The following is an 11972-nucleotide window of genomic DNA, read 5'->3' on the forward strand; positions in this document are numbered from 1 at the left end:
CTCCCTAGCTTCATCCACAACACACAGGTAGGCTACCTCAAAAATAGGCTATCCCAAGACAATACGAGACTCCTATGCCTCATAATTAACCACGCCTCCGCCGACACTAAACAAGCGGTCATGATCGCACTAGACGCAGAAAAGGCCTTCGACAGAGTCTAATGGACCTTCCTCGACCAATGCATGCAGAGTTTTGGCCTAGGTGACAACTACAGGGCAATGGTGATGGCGCTGTACAAAGACCCCAAAGCCTGAGTAGTAGTAAACGGGGGCACATCGGAAGCACTATCTCTGGAAAGAGGCACCAGACAAGGCTGCCCACTCTCCCCGGCACTGTTCCTACTTACCCTAGAACCCCTACTGACCATGATCAGGAACAACGCTGGGATAAAAGGAGTGACAGTCAATGGCAATACGGTCAAACTAGCAGCATATGCAGATGACATACTCATCATGACAGAAGACCCAGAGCCCTCGATACAAGCACTAACGAACACCATAGACGAATACGCAAAAGTAGCCGGGTACAAGCTTAACAGAAGCAAATCCGAATGTAAACCACTCAACGTTCACACCACTAAGGAAGTTATAGGGTCATCAGGACTACACTGGCAAAGAGGGGCCCTAAAATACCTAGGCATCTATTTCGACAGGGACCTCAAGTCAACACTCGATCACAACGAAAAGTCGAAAATTAATAAGATAAAATAGAGGCTAGACACGTGGTCCCCCAAGTATGTCAGCTGGTGGGGCAGGGTTGAAACTATAAAAATGATAATAACATCCATGGTTAACTACCTGCTAAGCATGCTCCCACTAATAGTCAGAGAGGATTTTCATAAAAAATTAAAACACTATGACAAATACGTTCCTCTGGAGGGGAAAGAAAGCCAGGATAAGCCTTCAAAAACTCAGGCTGAGCAAGGACCTAGGATGGCTCAACGTCACAAACTTTAAGACTTTCCAGACAGCCTGCCTAGCCAGACAGAGCATACACTGGCTCACGCCCGAAAAGGCATACACGCCGGCTTGACTGGAGCTAGAAAGAGCCTTGCTAGGAGGCCTTAACCCAGAGGCTTTCCTCACAGCCAACAAACTCCCAGAGGCGAAAAACACAATTCTCAAAAACACCAAAAACGCACTCCTACAGGTTGACAAAAGAATGGAAAGGAGCATAAGGAACACAACATGGGAATCCATTTGGTTCAACACAAAAATAAAATACAAAGACAACATACTTACCTCAGCCTTATGGACCCAGAGGGGTATCTCTAACCCTTCGCAACTAGAGGAACACGAATCCCCCACCACCTTCACCAGCCTCCAACGGACATACGAATTCCCGAACATAGAACTATATAACTTCCTTAAAATAAAAGCAGCAATCACCAAGGCAGGCCTAAGCAAAGAGGTCCCAACAATCCACCAATACTTGACCAACCTCAACAAAATAGGGCACCAAACATCTTACCTATATAAACTCCTAAGTGCAAAAACAACTAGACTAAATAGGAAGGCCATGAACTATTGGGAAACGCTGCACACCGAGCATTTTTGCGAGAGAGAAAAGGCACACCTCCGGTCTTCAGCAAGCAGGAACAAAGACACCACCACACTTGCACAAACTAAATTCTGGCTCCTACACAGAGCATACTGGACCCCGGCGCGCCTAGCAGCGGTCGGGCTGAGAAACAATGACCTATATTGGAATTGCCAGAAACAGTAAGGAGACTTAGCACATATCATCATCCAATGCCCCAAAGTAAAGACATTCTGGGGGAAGGTAAGAGATTTCATACATAACATAACGGGGTACACACCACAACTAGACATCCTCAGCTTAACAAACGCTTTCATGGCCCCAGAGATACACTCCACTAACGACAGGAACCTTATTGACCTACTCCTCACAGCAGCAACCAACTCAATCCTTTCGAACTGGAAGGACACGGGGAAAGCCACTTTCAAAGTCGGTTTCAACTGGGTCATCTTCCTAAGGGGAGCAGACAACATAACAAAGAGCCAAACCTCCCAAGCTGGCCAGAACAGCGAGATGTGGCACTCCCTGGACAAATCCTCGACTCGCAAAAACCGCCATGAACACATCACACAGCCAGTCAGCACCACCCCCTGCCCCCCCCTCGCCCCAGTGCCTGCCGTCAGTAAACTCTGTTTGTCTAACAACTTACCACACACCACACGCGTGTCCGTTTCTTCTCTTCCTTCCTCATGCTTTTCTCCTACTCACCTCTACACATTGTCTTTTCCTATTCACGAAGGCAACGCAACGCAACGCAAACAAACGCTGTAATGCCACCTGTAGTGTTGCAGAGTGTGGACGCAACCACTGTGGCCCACGGCCGTGACAGCCTTGATGCTCCGCCCCCCCCCCACAAGCGTGGGATAGTTGGTTTCGCCCGACGTTTGCATGGAGGGCACGTTCAGTAATTAATAAAGGGCCCAGGACCCTGGGCGTGGCAGGCAGTGTACTGACCACCAGCACCAGCAACGTGTGGGCTCCAGTTTGTTATTGCTAGGCCCAGACCAATATATTACATTGGCGACGAGGTGGTCTCGCCACCCCATCGCGTGCCACGCACCGCCGCTCTGTCACTCACGAGCCTACAGCTGCAGCCCCTGCGGTTTGTCCCCTACGGCGTGCCCGGCGCGCCCCTGCCGGAAGAGAGATCCCTGCACCCCGGCGGACGGCCTTACCGGACGGCGGCCCTGCCGCGTGACACCAGTGTCCCCGTCCATCGGGACCCACCGCTGCTCCTCAGCGCTCCAACGAGCGGGTGCGTCCTGCGACTGTGGCCCCGCCTCTCCACCCTGGCAAGCGGCCTCGTTGGCCTCAGGTGCGTCTTTCGCAGTCCCAGCGCCTCAGCCGCCTCCTCCCCGCACCCGCTCTCATCTCCGGCCAAGCGCCAGCCTCCTACGCCGCCGGGCCTACCACGTGCACCGAGCGTGCGCTTCCTCACGCTTCCCACGTGCAACGCTGCGGCCCCAGTCAGTTCCCACGCATCTCGCGTGTGGCGACCCTGCCGTTCCGCACGCATCTCGCGTGCAACGCTGTTTGGACATTCCAAGGCCCTGAGAAGCCACCCCCAGCGTGCTCCTGTGTTCCTGGCCCTCTGGTGAACAGGCAAATCCGGCTGACGACTCCTGCCATTTCCCCCAATGGCCATGGCCGCCGTGCCCCCACTAGAGCCTTTCGCTGTCACTGGCACGCCGCCGTCGCAGGCGGCTCGGTGGAGGAAATGGGTGGAACGCCTGGAGAACTACTTCGTGGCGGCCGACATCGCGGTTGAACGACGGCGTGCGATGCTCTTGCACCTAGGAGGTGAGGCGATCCACGACATTTCGAAGGACGTGGTGGAAGGAGGCCCGCCCCGGAACTACAGCACGCTACGCAACGCCATAACGGAATACTTCGAACCATTCGCCAGTGCGGATTATGAGAGATTCCTGCTCCGCCAAGCCCGCCAGCTCCCAGAAGAATCGGTGGACGTTTTCTATGCGAGACTAAAAAAGCTGGCCAGCACGTGCACCCTCCCGGATGACGACGACGAGATCTGCACCCAGTTCATTCAAGGCTGCGCCTCCTCAAAACTGCGCGAAAGAGTCCTGGAAACAGACAACATGCCCATGCGCGACATCCTGGCGGTAGGGCGGTCCAAAGAACTGTCGAAGGCCAGAGCCGCGCACATGGAGCCAAAACCCGCAGTCGCAGTCAAAGTAGAACCAGTGTGCGCCATCAAAACCAGTGCCACCGAGACACGCACGAGACAACCCCGGCGAGGGAGACCAGGCCCAACTCCTTCCTCCCACGACCACGCCTGTGCATGGTGCGGAGGAGCAACGCCCCACAACAGAGCATGTCCGGCACAAGGAAAGATCTGCAGCGCCTGTGGAAAAGCCAACCACTTTGCAAGTGTGTGCCTATCGACACAGAAGAAAGAGCATGGTGGCCCGCCCCGGAGAGTGAGACAGCTAGAACCACTGGCAAACGCCTCCGCCAGCAGCGACATGGACGATGACGATGCAGACGCAGCCTCGGTCCACGTTGTGCGAATGCTCAACACCCTGGCAGCTACACCATCCGCAGAACCCATGTGCACAGTCAACGTGCAGGATCAAGCTGTGGCGGCCCTGATTGACACCGGAGCGACAATCAATCTAATGGCGGCCAGCGTATACCGGACATTAGACACTCCACCAGTACTCCATCCCACGAGAGTACAGGTATACGCCTACGGCACCAGTCGCCCACTACGCCTGTGTGGAGTCTTCCGGACAGCACTGTCACACGACTCCACTCACCTGCACACCAAAATCTATGTGTCGCAAGAGGGATCCGGATTCCTACTTGGGTGCAGAACGGCCCAAGACCTGGGACTGATACACTTCGCACTCACAGTCCAAGCCCACAGCCTCGACCATCTCGTGCTAGAACACACCTCACTGTTTGAGGGGATTGGCTGTTTGAAAGGACCCGCCATCCATCTCCACATAGACCAATCGGTCGCCCCAGTGGCCCTCCGGCACCGACGTATCGCGTTCCACCTACGACCCAAAGTGGAAGCGGAACTGCGGGTACTCAAGAGAGCTGGAATCATCGAAAGGGTAAGCGGGTCCACTCCATGGGTGTCGCCCATCGTGGTAGCCAAAAAACCGAAGCAACCCGACGCTGTGCGGATCTGCGTTGATATGCGCATCCCCAACCTCGCTATCAAGCGAGAGCGCCATCTGACGCCAACCATAGACGACATCATTGGAGAGTTATCAGGCTCAAAGTGGTTTTCGAAGATGGACCTGAGGTCAGGGTACCACCAAATTCCACTACACCCAGACTCACGCCCGATCACAACTTTCTCCACCCACGCAGGCCTGTGGAGGTATACCCGGCTCAACTTTGGGATATCAAGCGCAGCAGAGGTGTTTCAGAACATCATTCAGAATGTCCTGCAAGGGCTAGACGGTTTGCTGAATGTAAGCGATGACATTTTGGTCCATACCCCGACCCTGGATGAACACATCCGGCGCCTCCAAGCCGTTTTTGCCAGACTACAAGAGCGGGGTCTAACCCTCCACAGGGAAAAGTGCGAGTTCCAAGACATTGGCTTCTTTGGCTACAAATTCTCTGACCAGGGTGTAGGACCAGACCCTGACAAGGTCAAAGACATCCACGAAGCTCCCGCCCCGACATCTGTGACCGCTGTCCGCAGTTTTCTCGGAATGGTCACATACTGCGGGCGGTTCATCAAAGATCTGTCAGACCTCACCGGCCCTCTCCGTGATCTCACGAAGTCCACAGCCACTTGGGAGTGGGGGCCAGAACAGCAAGAATCCTTCCAGAAAACCAAAGCGGCACTCACAGCAGACACGACCCTGGCCTACTTCGACCCTCGCAACGAATCACAGCTCGTGGTGGACGCAAGCCCAACAGGCTTGGGAGCCGTCCTGACTCAACAACAAGCATGCGGGGAATGGGCCCCCGTAGCGTATGCGAGTAGAACCCTCACGGCAACGGAGCAACGATACTCACGGATCGAGAGGGAGGCCATCGCCATCTTGTGGGGGTGCCGGCATTTCCACATCTACTTGTACGGGCACCCGTTTGTAGTAATTACAGACCAGAAACCCCTCGTCCCACTCTTCCAAGGGTCATCTTCACGCCCCCCCCCTCGCATTGAGAAGTGGGTACTCCAGCTCCAGGAATTCCAGTTCACCGTGGAGTATCGGCCCGGCACCCGAAACCCTGCCGACTACCTGTCGAGGCACGCCCGCCCGGTCACTGAAGCGGAAGCTGCTGAAGCCGATGCCACTGAGGAATACGTCAGGATGATTGTGGAAAGATCTAGACCCCTGCCGATCTCCCTAGAAGACGTGACGCAAGCCACCAAGGACGACGACTGATTGCAGATCGCCATCCAGGCTATCAAGTCGGGAAACTGGAAGCCACTCCAGAGTCCAGCGTCCTTCCGCACCCTGGATGCCCAAGCGACGCTGAGAGCACTCCACCAAGTCCGAAGCGAACTGTCTATCTCTCCGGAAGGATGTCTCCTGAGAGGCCCTCGCCTGGTACTGCCTGACAGTCTCACACAGCAAGCAGCCCTCCTGGCCCATGGCGCACACCAGGGCATTGTAAAATCAAAAAACCGCCTTCGGAGCAAACTCTGGTTCCCAGGCCTCGACAAGATAGTAGAAGAAGTCGTCCAACGATGCCCCGTGTGCCTAGCGACCAGCCTGCCCAACCCCCCAGCGCCTGTGATCACAGAGGATGGGCCGACATCCCCATGGGTGCGTGCTAGCGCAGACTTTGGCAGCCTGCCCGGTGGGAAGTACATGTTTGTGGTGGTAGATGATTTCTCAAGATACCCCGAAATTGAGATCCTGCCCTCCACCGCAGCCTCCGAGGTGATTCCCAAGCTGGAGAAGATAATCGCCACCCATGGCCTCATGGAGGAACTACGCACAGACAATGGACCCCCCTTCAACAGCTGTGAACTAGCAGAATACCTACAATCACACTGCATCAAACACCGTAAGATAACCCGAAGGTGGCCTCAAGCCAACGGGGAAGTTGAGAGGCTGATGAGGACTCTGAACAAGACTATCCAAATTGCAATGACAGACGGCCAAAGCCTAGAGCTGGCCCTTTACCAGTTCCTACGGGAATACAGGCTGACACCCCACTGCACCACGGGGGTTCCTCCAAGCCGTCTATGTTTCAATAGGGGAGTTATGGACACTATCCCACACCACCCCATGTGGGCATCGTCTCCAACTCCTTCCAACCGATCCACGGAACAGCGAACAAAGTCTAACAGAGAGGCGTCCCGGAGAAGAAGATCTGCGGACAGCCCCATCCAAGTAGGCGACCGGGTGCTCGTGAAAGACCGCCATCCAGGCGGGAAGTTCCGCCTCCCATTCAAGCTAGACCCATGGACTGTCACCAACGTCAATGGCACCATGATCACGGCGGCACGAGGTAGAGAGAGAGTCACAAGAAACGTGTCGTTCTTTAAGAAACTCACGAGTGGAGAAGGTGACGAGTTCCCCGACCCTGCATAGCCCTGCCCAGGACCGACCCAAGGCCCAAGAGAAGCAGCGGAAGGAGACATCCCCAGCGAGGAGGAACGCCCAAGAACAGACCCGGCCACACCGGCCCGAAGCGGACTCGAGTCGCAAGTGGCCCAAAGCTACCCAGGAGCTGCCGAGGCAAATGACTCTAAAGAACTAGTTCAAACCCCATCAGGCGAGCGCAGCCAAAGCAGGTACAATCTGCGCCCCTGCCCGAAGCCGTCCCAGAGGTACCGAGACTTTGTGGCCCGATGCAGACGTTGAAAGAGTTCGAGCTGTACCTCTGCCTACGTAAAAGTAAGACTGTTCCTTTTTGCATCCTTGCAGTTTCCAGAGACTATGTTCTGAAGTTTGATAAGTCATGTTATGTTTATTTTTATTTCCACTTTGGGGTAAAGGAGGAATGTAGTGTTGCAGTGTGTGGACGCAACCACTGTGGCCCACGGCCGTGACAGCCTTGATGCTCCACCCCCCCCACAAGCGTGGGATAGTTGGTTTCGCCCGACGTTTGCACGGAGGGCACGTTCAGTAATTAATAAAGGGCCCAGGACCCTGGGCGTGGCAGGCAGTGTACTGACCACCAGCACCAGCAACTAAGTGCAAAAACAACTAGACTAAATAGGAAGGCCATGAACTATTGGGAAACGCTGCACACCGAGCATTTTAGCGAGAGAGAAAAGGCACACCTCCGGTCTTCAGCAAGCAGGAACAAAGACACCACCACACTTGCACAAACTAAATTCTGGCTCCTACACAGAGCATACTGGACCCCGGCGCGCCTAGCAGCGGTCGGGCTGAGAAACAATGACCTATATTGGAATTGCCAGAAACAGTAAGGAGACTTAGCACATATCATCATCCAATGCCCCAAAGTAAAGACATTCTGGGGGAAGGTAAGAGATTTCATACATAACATAACGGGGTACACACCACAACTAGACATCCTCAGCTTAACAAACGCTTTCATGGCCCCAGAGATACACTCCACTAACGACAGGAACCTTATTGACCTACTCCTCACAGCAGCAACCAACTCAATCCTTTCGAACTGGAAGGACACGGGGAAAGCCACTTTCAAAGTCGGTTTCAACTGGGTCATCTTCCTAAGGGGAGCAGACAACATAACAAAGAGCCAAACCTCCCAAGCTGGCCAGAACAGCGAGATGTGGCACTCCCTGGACAAATCCTCGACTCGCAAAAACCGCCATGAACACATCACACAGCCAGTCAGCACCACCCCCTGCCCCCCCCTCGCCCCAGTGCCTGCCGTCAGTAAACTCTGTTTGTCTAACAACTTACCACACACCACACGCGTGTCCGTTTCTTCTCTTCCTTCCTCATGCTTTTCTCCTACTCACTTCTACACATTGTCTTTTCCTATTCACGAAGGCAACGCAACGCAAACAAACGCTGTAATGCCACCTGTAGTGTTGCAGAGTGTGGACGCAACCACTGTGGCCCACGGCTGTGACAGCCTTGATGCTCCGCCCCCCCCACAAGCGTGGGATAGTTGGTTTCGCCCGACGTTTGCACGGAGGGCACGTTCAGTAATTAATAAAGGGCCCAGGACCCTGGGCGTGGCAGGCAGTGTACTGACCACCAGCACCAGCAACGTGTGGGCTCCAGTTTGTTATTGCTAGGCCCAGATCAATATATTACACCACCACGGTTACAAGTCGATCATGTATAATCATCACTTAAGCTCATGGTTAACCAGAATGTACTAACACCTATGTTTACAGTGACAGCAAGAACAGTAATTGCCTTGAATCGTACCTGTCTTGTAGTGGCGCTTACTAGTTTATGCACGTCACGTCATGACGTGACGTGCGGCGGCCATCTTAGAGGATGCGCGCGCAACCGAGATAGACAGGGCGCGAGTTCCGACAGAGACACAGCGCCGGCTCGGCGCTCTTCAGTTAAGCAAATTGTAAGAAATAAAGAAACGTATTACCTTACAACTGGGTCATCGATTCATTGATAAGCAGCATCATTACAGTGGCGACGAGGTCGGGACGCGACCAGAACCCTCGAGAGAGAGTCACGAAAGCTCCAGCACATACAGACCCTGTGGCAGCAAGAACCGGAGAGGCCACACAAGACACCAGCAGCGCCAACGGATCACAGCCAGGACCTATGATAACGATAAGTTCACATATAGAAAAAAAAAACTGAAGAGCGCGGCAGAGCCCATAACTGCCCGAACAGAGAAGCCAGCAGGGAGGCGGCGCAGAGACTGCGGGCAGACTAGAAAAGGGCGCCAAACCCAAACCGCCCTCTTACACTAGAGGCAGCGAGCTGGCAGCCACAAAGCAGGGGGAGGGGGCTGACACCAAGAGTCCCCAGGCGCAACCCTGCAAAGAAGAAGCGGACAGCACCCCAGGCAACCCCACCAGCAAAGCAGACAGGACACCCACAGTCAAGGAAGAAAAGATGAGCACACCAGCAGGGCATGCCATAGCGCCGGTCCAGTTCCTACCAAAACCAGGGGAACCACTGATGAAGTGGGAGGACTGGCGAGAATATATAGACAACTTTATAGGGGTCCTGGAGGATGAAAATGAAGAAGACTTCAACTCCAAAAGGAAGAAACGCATACTACTACTAAATTTGGGGCCAGAAGGACTCAGGATATACAAGAGCCTGGTGCCCAAACAAAGAGATAGCACGGACGATGATGTATATGCCCACGCCATCGACGACCTAAATGAACACTATCGACCCACTGTATGTGTATCAGTCGACAGATTCAATTTCCAGCAGAGGAAACAACGGTCTGGAGAGTCAATTGAGGAATACGTAGCGGCCCTGAAGAAACTAGCGGCCATGTGCAGGTACAGAGAGTGGGAGGAGGAGTTTATCAAAGACCAGATAGTGATGCACACCTCCAGCACGAACGTTCAAGACAAGCTGTGGGCGAGTGGAGACACCACACTCAAAGAAGTGATGGTCATCGTCAAGAGGGCAGAACTTGCACGCAGGTGCGCCGACGCTACCAAGAAAGACATAGCACCCAGTGCCATGGTAAACAAAGTATATGAAGAGGAACCTCGCAGGGACCAGAGGTACAAGAGCCCCGCATGAAAAGGTCCCAACAAATGGCAAAGCAGCATGGGACAGCAAGGAAAACAAGCTGGCAACGACACCAAGAAAACATGCTACAGGTGTGGTAGTTGGTCCCACGAAGCACACGATAGAAGATGTCCCGCATTCAGGGCAAAGTGCATGCACTGCGGCATCATCGGCCATTACGAGAAAGTGTACAGGAAGAAAATGTCAAAAAACGTGGTGAAATATGTCGACCAAGAAGAGGAAAACCAGGACGGGACCAAAGAAGAAGAAGTAGTCACGGTCTTATGCATATACGACCAGGTATTGAGCGTGGATGGAACAAGGTCAACCAAACCAGTACTAGAAATGAAGATGGGTGGTATAACCATCAGTGTAGTAGCGGATACTGGCTCCCCCTACACCATTGTTCAAAGAGCGGTGTGGGACGACACCTTCAGACCTAAGCTAGGACCAGAGTTGGAGAAACTGGACATCCGACCAGTCACATATAATGGCGACCGCATCCCCATGGTGGGTTTCAGGCTCCTCAAATTCGAGTTCAGAGGCCGATCAGCGCTCTGTAAACTGTACGTCTCAGAGAGGGGACCGTCTGTACTGGGATGGCTGGATCAGGGCGACCTGGGAATAAAATTGGACCCAGGAGGGAAAGAACAGATCCTGCTCACAGAACCGGAAACGTGGCCCAATCTGACTAGGTGGAAAGAAAACTACCCAAAGGTGTTTGGAGGCACAGTGGGAAAATTAGAGAGATTCCAACACAAGATAGTACTCAAGAGTGAAGCCAGTCCTGTTGCCCACAAAGTAAGGAATGTACCGATAGCGGTAAGAGAGGCAGTCCAAACAGAGCTTCAAGACTTGGAAAAAAAAGGGATAATTGAACCAATTACCTGTGCGGAATGGCTCGCACCGCTGGTGGTAGTCATGAAGCCCAATGGGAAAGTCAGGCTTTGTGTTGACTTGAGGGAGCTAAACAAGAACATTGTCGTGGAGAAATTCCCCCTCCCAAGAATAGATGAAATGTTGGCGAGAACCAGGGGGGTCAACTGGTACTCCACCATTGATTTGACCTCCGCTTACCACCAAATAGAATTGCACCCGGATAGCAGGAAACTCACTTCATTCATCACCCCATTTGGCTGCTACCAGTTCCGCCGCATGCCGTTTGGACTGGCCTCGGCAGCTGCTGTTTTCCAAAAGCTAATGCACCAGCTGTTTAGGGACATGACAGGCAGCCAATATTTCCAGGATGACATTCTGGTGATGGGGCGAGACAAAATGGACCACGATCAGAAGCTTGGAAAAGTGCTAAAGACCCTGGAAATCAAAGGCCTCACAGCTGAGTGGACAAAATGCCGACTGGGCCTGGAGTCAGTGATCTATCTAGGCCATGAAATTGGGGTACAAGGCATCACACCAAAAGCAGAAAATGTGAAGGCAATTGCTGAAGCTCCGCCCCCCACCAACAAGGAGGAGGTTAGATCATTTTTGGGTATGGCGGAGTACTACAGTAAATTCGTGGTACACTTTGCTTCAAAGACACACCACATGAGGATGCTGACCAGGGAGAGCACCAGCTTCCAATGGACGCCAGAGGCGCAAGGTGAGTTCGACACAATCAAGAAGGACGTCACTGGAGCAGTACCGCTAAAAGGATATGACCCACAGGGCGCCACGGTACTCACTACCGACGCCAGTGACAAAGGCTTGGGTGCAGTACTTATGCAAGATCGTGGACAGGGACAGATGGAGACGATCAGTTTTGCATCCCGGGCATTAACGACCACTGAAAGCAAATACAGTGTTATCGAAAAGGAGAT

The sequence above is a fragment of the Lissotriton helveticus genome, chromosome 9, assembly GCF_964261635.1.
Source record: "Lissotriton helveticus chromosome 9, aLisHel1.1, whole genome shotgun sequence".
Lineage (NCBI taxonomy): Eukaryota > Metazoa > Chordata > Amphibia > Caudata > Salamandridae > Lissotriton > Lissotriton helveticus.